Source organism: Saccoglossus kowalevskii, chromosome 11 (genome assembly GCF_978046115.1).
Source record: "Saccoglossus kowalevskii chromosome 11, keSacKowa6.1, whole genome shotgun sequence".
Lineage (NCBI taxonomy): Eukaryota > Metazoa > Hemichordata > Enteropneusta > Harrimaniidae > Saccoglossus > Saccoglossus kowalevskii.
This window is the reverse complement of record NC_140651.1, coordinates 14,894,734-14,918,268: the sequence shown is the minus strand read 5'-3', so window position 1 is coordinate 14,918,268 and position 23,535 is coordinate 14,894,734. Positions and strand designations below refer to the sequence as shown.

Sequence of the window (23,535 nt, the reverse complement as noted above, 5' to 3'; positions counted from 1 at the left end):
TCTACCGTGAGCGGGCACATGCGGCGGGATTACTGCACTTTCGGTTTATCCACGGTTACTAAATCTTTTTTAGTAACCGTGGTTTATCGGAACACACAGGATACGGACTAACGCTCATTTAAATATGTTAATGTTAATGAACTCAGCACGGAAGGGATTTGCGGATGTTGTAGTACGATCTTTTGGCTTTGATGTTGATGGAAAAACAGCATGATTTTTTTAAATCAAGAAATTAGGTGTTTTCAAAATATAAACTGAGCATTTTAAGAATAATTTAACATTGTGTATGGTGATAAGAGCTCATTGTCGAAACGCAGTTTACCCATTCACACTAAAGCATAATAGACATCCTGCTCTTGGCGTCAATAACTACGTAGCCTGCCACTTTCGCGTGAATTGCGCCCTCCGCGATGCTCCAAATCCAACACAGTGATGTATGATACCGTTCTGCCGGCGAGGGCGCCACTCACGCCTGCATGTCAGGCTAATAACTACGATAAAACTAAAATTATACTCTAATTAGGCGCCAGGAAAGATTGAAATGTTCGAAAAAATGACGCCTAAATTAAAGAGTTTATCACAGTCATTGTATGAAACTAGTATTATTGATTTTATGATCACGGGTCTGGAGTGAGTATAGATTATAATAATCTTGACTGGGTACTGTGTTTTACAACCGGGGGTCACTCTATATTAAAACCTTACACCATGTGCATTCTTGCAAAAAAAATAATAGGCCCCCAGGGCTGGCAGCACATTGGCAAACCATACCCAATGTAAATTCAGTACCACCTGGAACAGACATATTGACAAAAAAAACACCTCCTATTGCAGACACATATTGAGAACATCCTATCCCCTATTGCGAGCATGCTCTGCCGTTTTTTGCACTCAAGTGGAGTGTGATAAACAAGATATTTGTGGTCGCTGTGTATGCAACTCCTGTTGGTGTCATTCGTTGTTTGGTGAAGAAAGATGAAAACTATTGACATGATTGTGAATATGACCATGTATTTGATAGCTTAATACACAATCAGTGGCGGATCCACCAAAAAGTATCGGGGGGGGGGGTCCAAGCTTTGATTAAAATAAACAGAGTGTAAATCGCAGAAAAGCTATGCGTAATCCAGATGATATGAATGATTGCCAGGACTAAATAGCAGGGTAACTACAGGCAGTAGATTATAAACACCAGGATATAGAAAAATAATAATAAAACAAAATTTTATATTACTTCAACAGCATAATTAAAAATTATCACAAAACTGACACATTCTTCCTCAGAATGTTAAAAAACAAATTAATAAATAATTATCACAATTATCACTGCCTGAAATAAAAATACCGATGCGATGCCAATATACTGGTAATAATTAATAACATTATGACTTTTTGACAAGATCACAAACATTATGTCACAGCTATTTTAACACGACCACAAATATAAACTGTGATATTATAGTTACTTATATTATACATGTTATATAATGGCTTTGAACAGGTTTTTAAAATAATAAATGTACAAGTAAATATATAAATAAAAAATAAAAAAAATACAATAAGGGGGGGGGTCGTAAAATCAACTTTATTGACTCTGCATGAATAGTGGAAGAGGTAGGCTTACAATAATATTTTTCTATAGGGCTATATTACTATCGGCGAAAACGTGGGTCTTCCACTGAAACCATATATATACAAGCTAGAATATATATTAAATTGGTCGATAGTGCGACTGACCTAAAAAATATATATATTAAGCACACTAAAATCCACCCGGGACCTCGCACCCTACTACCCCCTAAACTGGCCACACACACTGTCCTAAAAGTTAATGGTCTACATTTAATAGGTCCCTAATTATGCCTTAAGCCATATGCATAATAATAGACCTATAATGTTTTAGATGTCTCTTGAAAACCTATTTTAGCATGCTTATACTGATAATAATTTATAATTTTTGTTTCGTTACTCAGGAACTTTAGGGGTACCTATGCTTGTACCGAGAATTCAAATTATTCCCTAAAATGCGGGAAGGCCATTACATTTATAATCCTGGCCTTTATTGACGACACAATTAAGTGAAAACACATTATCACTAAACACTTACTATCATCCACTTAGAAAGGGTTTAAAATACCCAAATATCCATTTTTGAGGCGCAGAAAGCTTTTTAAGGTGAGACTATCATGTCTGTTATTTGCGGGGTTATTTGATTACAACGAAGATAAAGATTGAATGCAGGATCAAAATGTCTCCCTTTATAACGGAATTGCTCCGTACTTCATGGTCCATAACGAGCTTTAACGAGTGAATATCATCCTGGGATTTCAGCTTGGTATTTTATAGCTGTCACAGTCTCAGGATTAGGCCTACAGACTAAAGTATGTCTCAAATCATGGACACAATACAGGCAAGTCCCATTATAGTAGAACTAACCATCAAAGCTAAATTGTTGCTTGTGGCTTTTTTGAGAAACGGGCGGGTGCCATCCCTATACAAGAACAAATAATTTTAAAGAAGCAAACCAATCCTTTCTGATGATCATACGCGAATATATAACTTGGTTATATAACTTGATTCAAACACTACCAATGTCTGCCTTCGTTTTGATCGTCGAGTGCCTTCCAATTCTTCATCCGAATTCCCCGCAGTGTTCTTTATGCTTCCCTGGCACACGTCCACATTAGGCACATTTAATACTGTCTGCTTCTAAAACGACATCATCACAATCCGAAAAATTTGACAAGAGCCGCGATTGATACCTCTCGAATCGGGAGCCATTTGATCGGTCTGTGCGAATGAGGCCAAGGCGCGAAAGGATTTTCGGAAGTGTGGATGACCCCCGGGGATGACTTTCCGTATGCTCGTGTTGGAAATTGGGGAAAGTGCTGCTGGGAAGGTTCGGGCGGGAGTTTGGGGGCATCGTCGGGGCTATGGGTCAGTCAATTCGGGGCGGTGTGGTTGTTGCAAGAGAGGGCCTACAGCGGGCGCAGCAACCCTGTGAGTTCAATTCTTGGGGGTCTATTGCAGACATTAGCATTTTAAAGGGGGCCTATTTCTCTCCCGCGCGGGGCCGCTTTAGAAGGTGAAAAACATCCCTCTTTTACGCTAAATTTGGAACGCACTTGGGGGTAGTAATGGATGTAGTAATGCACATATAGAGTGACCCCCCCTAGGTTTTACACTCCAACGTGAAACAGAACATTTTCGCGCAGTTTTAATTTCGCGCCTTTGGACTTACCGCGAAATTCGTTGAATTACAACAGCGCGGATACTTTCTATTTTTTCAGTAGTTTGTCACCTGTTATCAGAATTTGAATGCAATAAATTGCCACCACAGATTGTGGGCTGTACTTTATTTTTTTGAAACCGTATTTTGTAAAAGTGAGCCCCTCAGTGTAACCGCATTAATTCTTGACAAAGAAAGTAACACCTTGATCAGACCCCTTTCAGTGATAAAACAAAGAAAAATATATACAGAAATTCATTGTAAGTTTTTATTCTCTTAACATATAATACATTGGAGTAATACACTAATGCACTTTTTTGTTTTATTTAAAATTTGTTGTTTCAAAAGTGATTTGTTGTCTTTGCTATACAGCTTCCTCATCTTGGCAGCAGTACATATATTTTATCAGTTGTTTGTAAATAACAAATAAAAGAAGTAGCCCTACTAAAGTATTTACTCTCAGTTCAGTTATGTTTGAAAACCATGAATATTAATGAGAGGCACTCACGGGGTATACACTGGGTAAACAAAAACGCGGGTATTTGTTTGCACACATGGAAAACAGTTTACTTGTACAATATTTTTTTTCAATAAAATAAATAAACCAATGTATGTAGATATTCTTGTGATTTAAAAAAAAAAAGAAGTTTAAAATGCCCAAAAAACTATTCCGCTTTCTTAAATAGACATTTGGCAGACTTTTACTATCTCATGCTGAATGTTCATACCAAAATACTTTGTCGTGAAGTAATTCACAATAAATTACATATTTCATTTTCCGAATTATTTGGTTATTTTTTATTATTATTTATCTTATTTTAGTGCGACACCGATATGCTGTCTTCCACTGCAAAAACAATTGCTTGCTCCCCTGCTTGACTTATGAGTATCTCTCGGAAGTACGTCCTTTCTGTTTTCCGCGAACACGCGAAATGTATAACTTTTTGGCAGCGAAACTCAGAACGCAATTTAAGCGTATTCCACCATTAGCCAAGCGCCTTCACGTCGGAATTACACACGTCCACGCTGTTTGTACCTTGTTTAGCGCGTTCATGTTTTTGAGTGATTTCTCACTCGCTAGCACCAACACCCCAAACGCTATAGTGTCCCTATTTGTACCAACTGAAATAATTGTTGTATTGACAACATTTGTATAAGGAGTTAACATTAATAATTTCTCTTCACGACAATTTTGCTCACCAACAGAAGCCAGCGCAGAAAAGACTACACGGTAATGTGCCACGTTTCCATGGCAACACTGTAAGTAGTAAAGCTGTTACGCAGCAATGACTTCTGAAAATCGATTGACAACCTTTTAAACATATATATAACGAAAGTTAAAACTTCATCTTGTAGTTTAGGTATACTATATTTAAAAAAACAACAGACCCTCTGTCAATTCTTAAAATACACGGACAATGTATGATATATATAATTGATAGGGAAAAGATACTGAAATTAACATTATCGCATTTTCAAAAAAATTATCGCCACAAACATGATGCACAATATAGCTGTAGGTAAAACATTATTAGATAAAAGTAACTACTAAGCGAAAATTAAATCACACGGCATACAATACTATTATATATTAAATAACATGAATACTATATGGGAACGAAATGAGAAAAGAACAAAGTTGTTGTCATTACATAATACAACTTGCATCTATAATTCTGGACTAGCTTGAGTTCATTGACTTTGTTCTTCGTGCCTGATGACGTCTGATCTCAACGTCTACTCTGAATGTAATGAAACGTTATACAGATTATTTTGTGTCTAGGACCTATCGTAGTGCGTCAATTTTATGAACTATTAACGATGTAATGTTAGTCATCAAATCAGTTATTTGTTCTGACATGGCAGCATTAAGCTCTAATGGTTGCCAGATCTACTGCGCGTCTATAGACTGTGAGAAGGCCTTTGATCATACAGACAGAGATAATGGTCTCCATGGTAAAATTCACAGAACGCAATTTACAGGAAAGTCAAAGATCGGGTTTCAGATTCTGGGGGTCTAACTCATTATTTTTAATATTACATATGTGTTCGGCAGGGGTGCATTTCCTTACTGTTTCTATTCTGATTTTCTATTGGTGATATTCATGAATGTACTAATGGTAAATGGGTGAGTGGATGCTAGTTGTTTTGTTTTTGTTTTGTTTTTATCTTTTTTTTTATGCTGGTTCATATTTCTATGAAAAAAGTCTCTTGAAACCGAGAATCAAAAAACAAGAGTTAACTGTTACTGATCCACATTACAAATGTGTCATTATCCAGTGCCAGTGAGTTAATTTATGCCAATATAATCAGTAAATCAGTAAACTATATTATTTATGCAGCTCAAGATCAAGGCGTATATAATTAAATAAATTCCGAGAAGCCATTTACAGAGTATACGATCTTGGACAAAATTCAGAATCGTCTGAGAGTGTACACCGATGAAGTATTTATAGCTCACACAAGGCGGTTTTAAAACACATTCGTAATCGGTTGATTCTTCTGGGATTTAAAGGCCTGAGGTCTCGTCATTCATTCCGGGTTGTATTTTGTGTTCAAGAAGAGACTCTAGTTTATCCAATACAAAATTTACTCAGTGTTTGTCTATTTTTATCTTTTCTTTGTGTCCATTAATTAATTTTACCACTTCTGTACTTATGTCACTTGTGTGCGTTCTTGTCATACGTGTATACCAACTTATATATGAAACAATTACTATTTATTATGATACCAATCATAATTGTAATGACAATGTAAATACTTACTTCAGAATAAAAAGTAAAATCGTTAAATATAATACAAAAATAATAAATTCGTGCAATACGACCAGAATATTATAACACATTATTAAAATCTATAATTTATCTATAGATGGAAAACATTTGTTTACCCCTGAAGATCAATATATTTAATAATAGCTCGACACATATTACATCAACTAAAAACATACGCCACTGAGAGCATACAAAGTATAGACAGACTCCCATAGGGGTAGGTCGGTGCGCTCTGTACTATCGTCTCATACTACACATAGGGGAGATGGGAAACATTGCAAAATTTCCATATAATTTTCAGGGACGTATTATATTGTTCACAATTCCAACCATTTTTTAAAAATGTATTCAAACCCACAACTGATAAGTAATCATAAAATAAATTCAGAAACCTATTCTTGGAAGATTTACGCACACCCACAGGGAGTTGGACAAACTTATGTATTTTAATAAATTATTAAATAATAAAATGTTATATAACTTTTCTTTTACCCCCCTTCCTGGTATCGATTTCAAGTAATCACTGATCTTTGTTTATACCACTCTTTCCTTCATCACAACTTTGTTACGCGTTAATGTTATATGCAAATTTTAACGCGCGTTGTAGACACACCCTATTATAATAGTAAAATATCCAAAGGGTTGAAACGCGCCAGGACTGTGGCATAAAATCATGCATTCGAACCTTTCAAAGTTCGTTTTCTTTACATATATGGCATCTGTAATGACATGGATGGCATTAAAAAGTGACACAATTGCATTTGCACTTGAATATTTGTCAAATTAAAACTCATTGCGATCGAGCGACATGGCAGGAGCCCAACCGCAAAGCCGGAAACCAGATGTTGCGAACTTTGACCTCTATCGTAAAGAATCACTCATATTGTTGTGTCACATGATCTGAAGTAAACAATTTTCCCATGAATTATGCTGCTGCTATTTTGATTATTTTTATTAGAAACATCTCGAAGAGCAACGCGAACGACATTTGAAGTAGAAACCATTTTACAGAAGAGTCACTGATTCATTGAAGTTGCGTCGCGTCGGAGATTACACTTTTAAATTTCGCGCGCAGAATTTCTTGTTTATTAATGCATCTCATGAATAAATTAAATGCCCACCGGCTTTACGGTTGTGCTCATGCCACAGTCCTGGCGCGTTTCAACCCTTGGGATATTTTACTATAATAGGATGTGTCTACGTCGCGCGTTAAAATTTGCATATAACATTAGCGCGTAACTAAGTTGTGGTAAAGGAAAGAGTGGAATAAACAAGGGGGGTAAAAGACCAGGAGGGGTGGTAAAAGAAAAGTTATATAACATTTTTTTTATTTAAATTAATAATTTATTAAAATACATAAGTTTGTCAAACTCCCTGTGGCACACCTAACAATAAGGCAAGTGACCAAAACTGTAAAGACGAACATACGACTAAATCTAACATTACTTCTTAACTTTACAAAACATTACTTTTGCGGAAAGGATCACGTTGCAGTATAATTTAAAAATAGATATCTATTGACACCCTGATCTAGGCATTCTGCAAAACATGAGTAAATATTTCAAGGACAAAGTTGAGAATATATTACAATATAAATATCATTTGTATAATCCTCTCACTTTTTGATTTTGTTCTTTTTATTACTACTCCAAATTTAAGGACGAGAATCTTGTTCATATGACATTTTCAATCGACATTTACTCTTTGTACTTTTTCCAAATCTACATTCACTATTCTATATTGTGTGCCATATTTCATATCTTATCAAAATTAGAAAATATTATTGTTTTGCTTATTATTACATAAAAGTGTATTCGTATTTGTAGATGCACCACAACAGTCTGTCCACAGAGTTTTCCATGTTTTATTGCCACCAGAAAACACAATATTTATAGAATGTCATAAAGAGACTGCTTATGTAAATTAACATTTCCCTATTCTTCCCACTTCTAAATAATTTAATTCGCATCACTTTGTATTCCACGGTAGCATGTGAAAACATTTAAGAGGACCTGGCCAAATCCTGATATATTATGTTTATATACATTGCTTTTGGCTCAGTGAGTGCGGCGTGATAGGTAGGTAGCGTGGCTGCTTGCAATGGCGAGCCGTTTACCGTCATTGTGCGCTTGAATCCCACGGCTCGCGTTATACTTTGTCTGTTTGTTTGCATGTGTAATTTATAATGAAGGATGTTAATGTGAAGATGTATTTTGTCGAGTCTAATTAATAATGAATACCGAGTCTAGTTGTCCAGCTACCCAAAAGACAGAAATACGAAATAGCGAAGATTGATTCATTATGGCTATTCAAGCTGAATGCACTTGTACTTATTACAGTTTTATGCCTCAATGCTTGCATTATTTGTTCAGGATCAGCGATTCAGTCTACCGTCAACTGCCTACGGCTTCTTGGGACGAGACTGCAATTATGGTGGCCATGGTTATTTTCTCAAATACAGATTTTAGAGAAGACCAAATGGCTCTCCAACTTAACAAAATTAGCAAAGCCTGTATTCTCATCATTGGGGAAATCATGTTAAAAGGTTTTATGCTTGAACCAACGGATTTGCTATTATGATAGCCTCCCCTGAAATAGGATAAGGTTTCATAATGAAGTTTTTCAATCTGAGTCCAATTTGTTTCATACCTCCACAAGTGTTCCCCAAGGCCAAGAGGGCAAAGTTACGCAACCCAGTACACACAGGAAAGTTTTCCACGTTCAAACCAACAAATTGCAATAGTTAAGACATAGATAAGCAAGTATATCACTTTTCCAGTACCTAGAACATGACATTTCTACCACCTGAAAAAAAAATGTATTCCATGATGGGAAAGTCTAACTTCGAATCCTTTTGTCGATTACGTGAGACGAGCATGGACATTTATTAATTCCCATTTATACAAGCAGTAGTGCATAAATATACTGGATTAGCTGATTGTTTTTTTATGGAAATATAGCAGTATATCAGCTATTAACGCCTTTCAAGCCAAGGACCAGAATATCATTGAATTTGAAAAAAAGAGTTTAATTAAATGATTTAATTAGTACAATCTATATAGTCATCTGTTACGTTAGCCATATCTACATAATTACATACAAATAAGGTCACATATGTATGTATGGCCATCTGCTATATTAGTCACATCTCTTATTCAATGGTATTATAATATCACTGGTTGCATTCTCATATCTGCAACGAAGTTTCAACTAATACCGTTACGCATATTAAAGAGATTACACGATGGTTATACACCATCTGATCATTATTAGTTGCATATTCCTTAATGGAAGAGTGCTTGAGATATTATATATTTATGCATATTTAATGAGGTCACATTATTTTATATTGTCATCCGTTATGTTAGTCGCGGCCCCTCGGCCACTTCTAAATCCGCCCCTGCAAGTACAATGTCCCTATCTCTAAAATGAAGAAATTCTAATAAAGATTTCTAACCTAACTCCTTGTTAGTGCAGCTAAAGACATTGGCGTACTTCGAAGAATCACCCCATTCAATGTGCAAGAATAATCATCACATTTAGATTAGGACTATGACGGACTCCCTGGAATGTTAGGTCATGTACGCTCATTCATTAAATCAGTTTTCAAAATCGGGTACGAGATTAGCACAGTATCAAACTATTAATTCTACGCTAAAGTACCTGTCCTAGGAAGTAGCAATACCGATGGTTACCTAGCGATACACAAATCTTATTTTGAAGACGGAGACAATTCATATGTCAAACTTTTTACCACTCCTGCATTTAGAGCCAAAAATCACAATTCCATTCCAATGTTGGGGATCTTGAGTCTGTAAATTGTCTGAATTGTTCTCGCACTGATAGTGTATACAATGCGCCAAGGATGGTACTTTATTATTTATTTCTCTACTATGTAGAGGGCAAACAAAACAAACCCGAGAGTTGGCATTTCTTCACTAGATAGATAGAAGTTATGAAGCACTCGAATCAGGGAATGCTGCGACAAAAGTGGGCCAAAAAGCTAATATGCACAACCATGAAAGAAATAACACCGTGTGGAAATAATATTCTAGAGGCTGAATTTGACATTGGGATTCGACTTTCTCAGTGTTTTACCTTGCCTTTGAACATGACGGTCACTCATCAAACGTGTTTTCATTCTTTAATACAGACAATTACATTACATCAATGGAACCCAAACGCTCTCATACCGCTGGGTTGGTAGATGGGTGTTAAGAGGTCACTGGTAAATACCGGTTAATTACGATATTTGAGAGCTACTATCGACAAAATCAAGGGAATGGGTTTGACTAAGACGATTTATGTTCATGAAGGCGAAATTCGGGTAAGCATAGGGTAGTTTGTCAATTTGTTTGAGATAGGAAATCACTAATACTAAACAGTAAAATGATCAGAAAAAAGACATTGCTGTTCGGTAATTCCACGCTAGTAATGTGAAGGTGTTAAAAGAAAGACCACAATAATAAACACTGACATTACAATTGCATTAATCTAAAATAAGGTTACGTGTATAATACCCAGAATGCACTACGTTATTAAACACTGGGTAATTACAATGTTAAGTGCCAACTTCTCAACTATTTTAATCTTCTTTAGTTCATTTTCGACGGGACACAATCAGAAGAACATATACCAACTTCCCTCATACATAGTGCCTTTAATGACTCATTATTATTGACATATATTAGACTGTATTTCCTGTATTAATGTCAAAAGTAAAAAAAAGTCATTGGCAGAGCTGAAAGCGAATCTTATACGTGAAAGATTAGTCCTTGCCTCTGTAGGTAAGCATTCCACACTTCGACAGACAATAAGCATTCCACACTTAGACAGACAATAAGCATTCCACACTTAGACAGACAATAAGCATTCATCGTGCATACTTGGCATACTTTGCACTGCAGTAAATTCTCTACGGAATTATCGCGAACATAATAAATAATAAAAAGGATAAGTGTCGAATTTGGGGTTCAACACTAGTAGCTGTTGAGAAGCTATTAATGTAGTAGAATGAGCTTTTCTGGCGTCTCATCAGCTACTGCAGTTCTGGTTCCATCCAGCCTTGTCGTTTCCCTTCTCTACGGAGCCTCGTCAAGTTAGGTCAACCTTGTTTCCTTTGAACAGACCACTGTTTATCGGTTGGTCACACACGCGCTTGATGAACAACACTGTCAGTAAAATATTATCAAAACATTAACTAGACAAAATAATCACCTAAATAAATCTTGTCACAGGTAGAACTGAGCATCGCTGAAGTTCAATAGCAGTAGAATACGTACTTAAACGCAGCTAAATTGATACAATGTTATAATAGGCCCAGACGAGACGGGAACCTTTATTGCCATTATGTGTAGAAATTACTTACTAGTTCTCCGTATTTGCTCTACTGCAAGGCCTCGCCCTATTCTTTGCGCGACATGACCATCTAATATTAGCTGTACATTTGCAACGTGAGCCAATAATAATAATATAAACCAATCTAAGATTCGCATATTTCTCCGGAGGCTTGAATACAATAAGTAAAATTAACCACCGCATAACATAACATAATAAAGTATGTATACTAGTCATCGGAGTATCTTCAAACTTTCAAAACATCGCCGACACAACATATAGATATATAAGATGCAGTAAATTATATATCATTACTTAACTGTATATGCATTATTAAAGAAGTTATTATTATTAAGCGAAATATTTGTTAAAACATTCAAACATATGAAAATCCAAGTAACATAGTTATCAATTTCTAAGCACGCCAAAGCTGTCAGATGAGTATCCAACTATTATCGTGTTATTAATGCATGCGCACAGTGATATTCCCAGTACTACTCAAAAACTATCAAAAAACAAGACTGTGTGCAATCAAATAACCGGAACACGTTCTTCGTTGTTTTCTTCAATTGATTGACAGACATTTGCGAATGTAATATCAGCCACAAATGTATAAAATGTAATATCAACCACAACACGAGTTAAATTTGGATGATATATATATTTCTGCAAATCACGTCAACAGTATATGAGCATCACCATAGTAGTTGATGAAGAAAGCGCTGACTGAAGAGAAAAAGACACTTGACCGTTAATATCACCTCTTTGGATTTTCACAGTATTGCACACCGCAACATTCATAATTATATGTTGATAGCACTCATTATAGGTAAAAGCCTGCACCATCTCTCCCAAATTAATAAGCTTATCAACCCCGACGCTGTAATTTAGACCTTATGGTTATGTAAGTATTGTCGGAAAGGTGTTTGGTGACTTCTTATGTGTAACAATTGTGTAAGTTTTGAAGGCACTAGCTATTTATGGTGAACATGTGTGTAAATTGTGGGCACTAGCTGTATATATTGCAAGCGTGATCCATTCTTCTTAAACATGACCTTGTTAGTCACATTTGGAGCATGTGTATACAGTTTTAAGGCGGTAGCTATTTTTGCCTTGAAGTTATAACCCAACCATTGACAATTTTGATGCAATATATTTTGCATTTTGCATATTTTTTGGTTAATTTAAAACCAAATAGACATACTTACATTGTCTACAGGTATTAACAAACGTTTTTGAACAATTAATACAATTATGTGACATAGCTAAGATTTTTACTATCGTCAATGATAAGTTGTGTTATATGATGCAATATATTTTGCATTTTGCATATTTTTTTGTTAATTTAAAACCAAATAGACATACTTACATTGTCTACAGGTATTAACAAACGTTTTTGAACAATTAATACAATTATGTGACATAGCTAAGATTTTTACTATCGTCAATGATAAGTTGTGTTATAGGACATACAAACTAGAAACCAAACGCATATTTACGAAGTTACAGATTTCATACGATTTTCTTTCAAAATTCATTCCCAATAGGCTGAATAAATTCTAAGGTCGGAAACTATTATACGCAAGTTAGTAGACTGAAACCTTGATTGAGATGAAGCATAAGTAATATTTAATATCTATGCTATTCGTATATCAGATACTAAACGTACTAAGATTACTAAGCAGTTAATCTGTCTCCAAAATTCATCACATTAATGTTTGCGCGACTTTATTATATTAAAATACAGATGCAATACATCATTTAATTTCTTACATATATGCTACTTGATCGGTAATAAAAATTAAAACACACAAAAAGAAAGGAGGAAAATTAACACGATATAGAGGGACTTACCAGCTAGTGCGGAAACATCGTATCAATATTCCTAATTTTAATATGCCATGCACATTAGATGACACTTTCCAAGCGTAAATGTATTGGCTATGTAAATGCAATAATTAAATACACTAAAAACCTGCGTTTTCATTATGACCAGTTTAATATCGTATAATACGGCCTTATGCAAATAAAAAATTTTGTGATTTTGTTCATAATTCAATATTATTGATATTTCCTTAATACCGAGTGTCGTCATTCATCTACCACATGGGGTGATTACAATATGATATTAACTAATATATTCATACGTTGTGCTACGAACATTTATGCGAGGCTGGCAGACAGTCAATTACATTTGTAAAAGAACGAATCCATATTGTTCATAAAACTTATGTGGCTCCGACTTTATGTCTATTTAAAAAGAGCTTAAACCAACTAACGTGAGATTTCGAGAACACAATTAAGGAACGACATTTACATTTTGAATACTATTCGTGTTTATAGTGCCATTATGTAAATAGTAACCATGTACCGCCGCCAAAAAAATATACATGTACGTTAATCGCAATTTTAATGTTATTTTCTACTTCAACCAGTTTTGGGGAGAATATTTAGTATATTTCTGTGCCTAACATACCGACAATGTTCAGCAAAAGAAGTGTCAACCAAATATGAAGCAATCTGCAAACCAATTATAGTTCTCAAATCAACTCTAGTCATTTCTAAGTTGAAGACGAAATCTACTTTCCTGAAACTATTTAAAAACTAATCAGTGCCTACCAGTGCACAATCAAATTTCATCAGCTATACGCTAACCCTTTTTGAATTTAAGGTATCGGTTTAATTAGTTTTCTCAGAAAACATCCTAGTCTATTCTTACATGGCGCATGAGCTGTTGCGCTTGTATATAACTTGTTACGACGAGCAATTTGTATACTGAAATTAAATACATTTAATCATAACTAGGAATTGCGACTACATCACGTAATTGCAAATATTGTGCACAATGTATGCAATTACTGTAATGCAAATGTATTTTACACACACACACACACAATCAATCGTAATTTTTATACAGGAATAATGATATTTTGATTTTGTCTAGCAATTGCTACACGCGGCCCATTTCAAAATTCATTCACTGCTTTTATAAGGCATTAAAATTATCGATCTATGTAATATATTCGTATTGTTATACTTATAGATGGATGAACTAAACTGATGTGACACGAGGCACTTTCAATATAATTGTATGGTTGACCATAGAATCTGAAGGAAAATAACAGGAAATTGGGACATTTCAAGAACAATTGAATGTAAATGAGTAAAAAAGTAAACGCTTCAGGATGCATCTTTCTAACTTTCTAATTCAGCCAATCTTATGTAATTTAAGTTTCACAAACTGCACATAATTTGAATGAGCCACCAAAATAGAGTTGTAATAGCTTTTGCAAATTTGTTTTGTATTACACACGCACAACATGGATCGACAAACCGCATGCTAACACCATTGAATACTACCAAGTGGGGATTACTAATCAACAGGCTCACTACATGAGTACTAAACACGAAAAAACACTTATATATGCCCAGAGCTCGGAAACTCCCACTTCACAAGAACCGAACGAAAAAAGACATACTCCTTGCCAATGGGAGTGCAGTTTGAGAACACAGCGATGTAACATTCTGCATTCAAGCGGATACATAACACGGCTTTGCAAACGTTTTGGGATTTGATAACTACAAAATTAGTAGTCACCGTCAATGAAACCTTAATAAAAAATCATGGCTTCAGAAATTGAATTCTGCATCCCTAAAAATGTTGATAGACTAATATCATTACCATGTACGGAACTTCTTGGAAGTACCTTAATTTGTTTTTAATGGATGTCTCGTCTGCATGAACTCGTCGGCAGCATAGACACGGCCATGTTTCTGCATGTTGAATGTCGGCATCTTTTTTGTCAGCAAATATGTGTGAATACTAGTTTATATGCATTGATGTTCAAAATATAGTGTTATCTGATTTATATCTGCTAAGTATTTATAATTTCAGAGGATAACACTTTCAAAACAGTTAAGATAGTTAAGATAAAACAAAATCTGAATGTCATATCATTTATATTATTATTACAAGCGGAATCAGCTCAATGCTTTGAAAGGAAGAAGCAGTCTAATTTAAAGCGGGGGGGGAGTCGTCATCTGCGCATGTGTCAGATGGGCATAGCGTGTCATTGTTTACAAACAGGCGTCTACCCATGAGCTTTTGCGTTTTTAGTGTGTGTTGTTATCATCGATTGGAACTCAATTACCGCACGTGCGCAGGTTACCACCCTCCCGCTTTAAGAAAATAATAATATTATTTTCACTATGGTGTCCCGAAATCCCCATAGGAAGAGTAGCATTGTTACAAGAATTACTTTTGCATTTCACAATTTTGTAGGCTTAAAGACTGCATCTCGTTCTTTTTATCTGTCTTTGTATTCTACAACTACAACCAATAACTACACAATGCTGCAAAAAATTAGTTAGACAGGCTGGCTCTACTCAGTAAAAATAAAGTGTAGATGAAGTGCCAGTAGCATACCAGCATATAGAGCCCTGGGAGCATATAGTAACCGAGCATTGTCATTCTAATGGTGGTTGGGAAATGGTCTCTCAGTATAAAATGTGAATTGACCGGTCTGTTACAAAAATAATAAAAGTTTAATTGATGGTACACATAAACTTGGATATCCATTTCTACATTCTGGAACAATGAGTTATCACCAATGGACACTTCCCTAGGAAATCCCCTGTTTTGGTGACCTTATTCATTGTATTTTTCTGTGTTTTACTCCTTGTAATTATTTTGAGAGGTATTAAAGCCCCATACTAGCATAGAAAGAACTCCCTGTCCAGTTTGAGTTCTGTGGGTGCCCTCTCAATAACAATAATCAGGCCTTACACTGTGACATACTCTAGCTGATGAAGTGGATCTACCTCCCTCTTTTCCTACTAATGACACCTAGTAAATGTTTGTAAACACTTATTGAGACCGTATAAATAACCCCGGGCAAACGATCGAGCTATATGTAATCACATTAGAGAATACACTTTAGGTTAATGTTATAACAAGTTAGTTTGTCGCGGTAATTAATACTCTAGTCATTGTCACACGCAACGTAATATTACCGTAATTGGTATAGTACAGGTGTGATGGTTCAAATACCAAAATGGCAACAGTAACAGAAAGACTTCCCTGGCGGCGATGATAAAATACGAACACGGAGCCAACAGATGAGGTTTCAACTGGTACTGGTATTATTATACTCTGCAAACATCAAGTAAATAACGCGGTAAAACTCCACTACTCCAATAACTAGATACTTAAACTCCAATACAATACAACGAGATCTCCGATCTGAACTCAGTGCTGAACAACTCCCCTATATACACCCACACTGTCTATAAATAGACCATTACATCAGCATAAATAATGAGTCTGGAATTTACTATAAATTTCTAGAATGTTCCATTACCTTCTATTGCCTTCTACAGTGTTCTATTACCTATTCAACCAGTTCTTAAAAATCTAGAATATTCTACCCAGACACAGTACGTTCCTAGAACATTCTCAGTGACACGGAAGTGGTAAACAAGCCGTATGCGACAGTCATAATAACCGTGTATGATGTAATAATAACGAAAACATTGAATATTTACCCGAATACTCCGTTTAACCATAATCATGTTAATCATTTGAAGATTGAAAAATAGTAAGGGAGCTGAAGTAGGGTTTTAAGTATTGCAATTGTAATAGTATAACTACTATCTTAAAAGTATTGTAACCTGCAATACTACTAAGTGAGGATTATTATGAACATTGGACGGGTAAAGTCCCACTTCACGAGAACCAAAAGTAAAAAAAAGACATACTCATAACCACTGGGAGTGCAGTTTGAGAACACAACGATGTGACATTCTGCATTCGAGCTGATACATGACACGGTTTTGCAAAACGTTTTCTGATTTGAAAACTACAAATTAAGTAAGAACTGTCAATGAAATGTTAATAAAAACATGGCTTCAGAAATTGAATTCTTCGTCGCAGGTAATGCTGATAATGACAGACTAGACGAAACAAAAACTGTCTAATAATATAATTACCGAATAAGAAACGTCGTGAAAGTATCATAATTTGTTTTAAATTGGTGTCTCGTCTGCGTGAACGTGTCGGCAGCGTACGCATCATCACGTTTCCGCACATGTTGAATATCGGAGGCTTTGCTTGTGCCAGCTTATAGAATAAATACATTTATAGTAAATATAATTGTTTGTACTAGTTTATATGCAGTAAGATGCAAACATATATTGTTTTCTTACTTATATCTCAGTGGTAGCCGCACCGGGGGAAGAGTGGACAGGAAATAGCGTTTGAGAGGGTCTAGATTTTATTTTTTCAAGGGGGAGCATGTCCCCGCCCCCGGAATGTCACGCCTTCGATGCGCGGTATGGTGAGGAGATCTCGCCCCATGCCGCCTCTGTATCTGCTTTGGTTGAGTATGCTTTGCGATGCAGAATAACACACCAACTGATCCGAGTTTGATAGATTCTCAAAACACGTGAAGCTTGTTTAATAACAGTGTTATGTATAATGAATTTATTAATATTTTTACAACTCTTTATGATGTCTGTTTTCCTCTTGTCAAAACAAAATGTCGAAATACAAAACTAAACATTACCCATGGATTATTGCAGGTTTATTAAAACGTATTTATCATAAAGATAAGCTACACTAAAAATATGTAGTCGCCCAATATTAATAACATGAACAAATATAAATGTTACAGGAACAAGCTGAAGAATGGCATTAAGAAGGCTAAAAGAGATTATTACATTCACCTATTAGAGGTACATAAAAATAACACAAGAAATACTTGGAAAACACTGAATAGTGTATTGAACAGAAACCGTAAAACAAAGACTTCCAAACAGTTTATTTATAATAATATTGAATTAACCAATCCATCAACCATTGCAAATTGCTTTAACGATTATTTTGTTAATGTAGAACTTGAAATTGCTAGTACAATTAATGACGTAAATCTAAATTTTGATGAATATCTTAGAAATAGTCCTAGTGCTAATACATCTATGTATTTTGTTCCAGTTTCTACAAGTGAAATTATTTCCATTGTCAATAAGCTTGATGCAAACAAATGGTCATGATTGTATTAGTGCTTATGTCATTAAGAAAATAATAAATAATATTGCTAATCCATTGGCCACCATTTTAATGCCTCTTCAACCATTGTCCAAGATAATTTGAAGATAGCTATAGCTAAGTTATACCGATCCACACAAAAAAATCAACTTTTTCCTAACTACATACCGGTATCAGTATTAACCATTTTTAATATATGTTAAATTTATTAACGAAGATAATATTTTGTACAAGCATCAGTTTAAATTTCGACCAAAACATTATCGATTTAATAAATGAAGTAACTCAATCAGTGAATAAATATACAACTGGAGTTTATATGGATCTATCAAACGCATTTGACACTATCAATCACGATATATTATTGAATAAATTGAGGAATTATGGGTTTAGAGGAGATGTAAATGACTGGTTCAGAGATTATTTGAGAAACAAAAAACAATACGTGTGTTATGATTCTTCTTCCAAGCCAATTAAATGTGGGGTGCCACAGGGAATCATTTTTGACCCTCCTTTTTATTCTATATCTTAATAATATTCATCTAAAACGCTAGATTTTATAATATATACTGATGATACTAGCCTATTTTATTCATATGAAAATATTGGGATGATTGAGAGGATAATAAGCGAGGAAATTGTTCATGTTAGCAAGTGGTTTAAAGCCAATAAACTTTCTGTAAACATAAAACACTAACTATACGTTAATGGGTACTGCCAGAAATACTAGATCAGATAATAATATCGATTCAACTCCACTGGACCGGGTTCATGATACACAACTTTCTTGGTGTCCGTATAGATGAAAACAAATCATGGAAGCAACACATTGACTATATGTGTTCAAGATATCTTGGTGTTCTTAACTGAGTTAAACACTTCCTTCCTGAGCACACCTTGTTTACATTATATTCAATCTGATTAAAATCTGATGTAGTGTACGGGCTTTAATTATTTTGGCTATAAACTTATTTTAATTTTATTTTTTATTACTTTTGTTATTAATGCCCTTTTATTTTATTATTTTACTTTGATTTTGATTTTGTGATTTTTTTTTAATTCCGCCCTACCTACATCTGAACCGATGCCTATGTAACGAGATTTCAACGAGACCCACTATCGACGATTTTAGTCAACGAATCACAGACCTCCTTCTATAGCGCACATGATGGCGTCACCGGGCAGAGTCTGATGGCAAACACACTCAAATAAAATGGCGGATTATACCGACCGAGAAAAACACGGCTTTTCGGTAAGTTTATCATTGTCAAATGCAACGAAAGTCATTTTTATGTTAATATTGTGGCTCGAATGGTTCGACTTTAGATCGTTATTTTGCATAGTTATTCTGGGAGTGACGATTTTGTTTCCACCGGTTCGACCGAACACCAGTGTCTTTTTCCAGTCGCCTGCCCTGGAGACGGGTGATGTTTTGTTGACGATCGGGCCAAAATCGTCTACGATATTGAAGCCGTAAATATTCATCAAATTGTATCAACATTTTGTACATTATACAATAACACTTTATTAAAGTAAATGAGCTGATTTGGACTGGAATAAAATATTTTTTATTTGGAACACATCGCAATTGATCAGGAAATATTGTTTTGCTCCAATTTTCTGCGTCGATGCCGTGGGCCGGTGACCGTTATACAATTTAAAATCAGTTTGCATTGTTTACAGTGTTCTAATCATTACGATTTACTTTTTTTTTGCTTCCATTCTAGATAATTATGCTCAGTGATGTAAAATTGAAGCGATGACTGAATGAACGAACCTTGGCTGGCGAAGATGTATCTGGAAGTGTACACATTTGTTGGAAGTGAAAAAAATATTCAATGTAATGACAAAAATTGTAAAATGCTGTGGAATTTCTTTTGCAAATAAAAATATACTAGCAATTTTCTATTAATGGTTTATTCAAGTGGGCAAAATATAAATGTACAGAAGAATTGCCCGTATACACTGAAAAGTAAGCAACCGACAGCCTGTATAAAAGGGGGACTGTGATTGGCTGTTACTTACGCGAGATTTGAACGGGACTTACATAGGCGTCGGATCAGATGTAGGTAGGGCGGAATTAAAAAAAATCAAAATCAAAGTAAAATAATAAAATAAAAGGGCATTAATAACAAAAGTAAAAAAAATAAAATTAAAACAAGTTTATAGCCAAAATAATTAAAGCCCGTACACTACATCAGATTTTAATCAGATTGCATTATATTCAATTTTAATCGTTCCATATCTGAGCTATGGAATTCTAGCATGGGGTTCCACCATGAACGTTTCCTTAAACAGATTATATCTTGTTAAAAAAGGCTTTTCGTATCATCAGAACAGTCCATATCGAACTAATACACGTACTCTTTTCAATTCAAAGTTCTCAAAATATCTTTGATATGTACAAATACGAACGTGTTACTTTCATGCATAAATATGTATATGATTTGTTACTCCCAGTCTTCCACGATACATTTACCAAGCACTCACAGTGCCTTTTATTAGACTCAAAAAATAAAAATTAATTTAAACTTACTAAACTGAGCAAAACGTTTTGTCAGAAAAGTATATTATTCTCAGGTCCACAACTTTGGAATGAAATCGAGAACACAGTGAAAGACCTGCACAGTGTTGAGAGATTTAAAGCTGCATTTAAACATTACTGTTAAACCAATACTCTTAAATCGATGAATTGATTCATACTGTTAGAATATAGATTTTGTTATTCACCACTATTATTAGTTTTGTATTACTTTATTTTCACAGGGGAATCTAGTTGACGAGGAAATGTTGCTCTTTTTGATTTCCCCCACTGTGTATTTAATGTGTTAAAATCATGTAAAGATGTATTATTTATTGTATTATTACGAGTGGAAATAAATTACTTACATACATACAACATACACTTACATACACATACCAAGGACATGGGTTAAAGGCCGACATTATTGATCTTATTCACACACATCAACAAAATCAGTTATAGTACCAATTTAGTGCGGTTCTATTAACCAAAAAAAACAAAAAACTACAAAACATTTAAGCAAATTCGTGTATAAAGTGATCACAGTACAACGAAACGATACAAGATTTCGGTAATAGTATGCAAATATCACAAAATTTCTATTAATACAAATATTCATGTACAAAGTAACGAGAAAATTGTAAAATAATTCGAGTACTCAGCATGGAAATACGATACTGCAGTTAAATTACTATTAATGTTGCGGTAACAGCAGAAATAACACAAAATACTCGAGCATGAATAGTTGGTAAATCACTCAAATAATTTAACCCACTAAAAAGGAATACAAATACGCCAAATACACAATAAACATGATAAATTAAAAACGAATATGATAAATTCATTTTAAATACAATAGATACAATATAAAGTTTCAGGGGTAGTACTCACACTATTCTATGGCAGTCTGCAACAAAAAACACAACTATTAAGTTGACATGGCTAACCTTAAATAGTGGTGTTCAAGGAATAAAGCAGCAAACACACTGTGATTCTCGAACAACAAAATCCCCAAGAGCCCACTATCCAGAGGTAACCTTGCATAGAAATACACCAGCACATCTATCACATGACTAATACTAGTATGGGCAAATTTTACTAAGCCCGTATTCGACAAACGACCGTATTGACCTGACTAACATGGAAATACAGCAATCACAGTGCAGTTTGCGCAGTGGAAATAGCATACCCAACCATAAATCTACGAACAGAAATTGAATAAAAATATTTACTAGTCCAGTAAATTACACAACTGATTACACTATAGTCTTGCTCCACATATGGCCCCAACCAAATGTCTTTCACATCATACAAGTTACATCGATGACTTCTGTGAGTATCTGTGTAAAATTGTTAATGTATATAACCACAAGCTAAGACAAAAACAATTTGAAATTTACGGCCTTCGTTCTTTTTTAAAAATCTACATATGTACTACAGACCTGTGCATGGTAGGCAGGATTCTTTAATCTGAATTATTTTTTTTCCTTTCAATTTAGTACTACGTAAACTGGCGTAGGTTCGACCATGACTCCGTTTCTAACTGAAACGCATATTCCCAAAACTTTATCATTTATTCATCTACGATCGCAACGGTCTAACAACTCAATTACGGAGACGAACAAGGGATTTAAAACGTGTAAATATTTTAGAGAAACAATTTTACAAATATATAAAATATATAACACAAATAGACATGACTAAATGAGTTCTATGCCACCAACAGTTTAATAAGCCAATTGTACAAGATAGTTTTTTTCTTAATGAACGCTTTCGGGCAAAACGCATAGTAAAAAGATCCAAACACAATTGAATGCGTTTTTTTTCTCAAAATAACTACTTGACAGCGTGCGGAAATGAAAATGGTCCCACTGGCATTTTTAGCATTTTCAGTAAAACACAAAACACACACCAAAAATATTCATGAATCAAGCTGTTATTGATTGATTGATTCATTCATTGGTTAAAAATATGTTCAATTATAGAGACAAACTTGTGTTGTAATGGTGAGCACAATTACATGACATATTTCACACAAATTCATGCCAATATCATTCAATAAATTCCCGACTCCATTTCGCAAATTGTAGCTGTTCGCAAGAAGCTGTGAGGGTAGGAATGACTGAATTCGATTCTCGCTTGGTCACATTGCTTATTTGATGAACTTGTAATTGCCCGCTGGTTTGATTGAGGCAGAGCATTTATCTCACACACTAGCATATGGTGGTTGGTAAAGGATCAATTGTGACTGATATAGGCAATGTATACTTATATCCTTCCTTCACCCTTCCCTTTCTTTCTCCCTTATACGTATACGTATATACCATTCTATACTTCTCACTTATAGTTTTTATAATCTGAGTTTTTTCTAAAATAAATATTCTTCGACTGGCCACATTATGTCATCTTTCAACATCTTTCAAAGTGGATCTTATAGTCATAAAATTTACGCTGCATAAAATTCAAATCAAAATCAATTTAGCTAAGCATTAAATAAAAGCAGGTAGGTAAATATTAAATACAATCAATCAATTAATTAAACATAGACAACAAACATTCAGAAAATATCACGCAAAATTACATCTTCCACAAGCAGGACATCAATTACATCTAACTAGTGATACTT

General features: G+C 34.7%; 1 long non-coding RNA gene across 1 annotated transcript; it reads left to right on the top strand.

Annotated features, from left to right (window-relative positions):
• Nucleotides 1-19,314: 19,314 nt before the first annotated feature.
• On the top strand, nucleotides 19,315-20,577 carry LOC146736222 (uncharacterized). The gene is made up of 2 exons (XR_014930914.1): nucleotides 19,315-19,637; nucleotides 20,113-20,577. It is a non-coding gene; the product is annotated as an uncharacterized LOC146736222 (long non-coding RNA).
• Nucleotides 20,578-23,535: the final 2,958 nt, after the last annotated feature.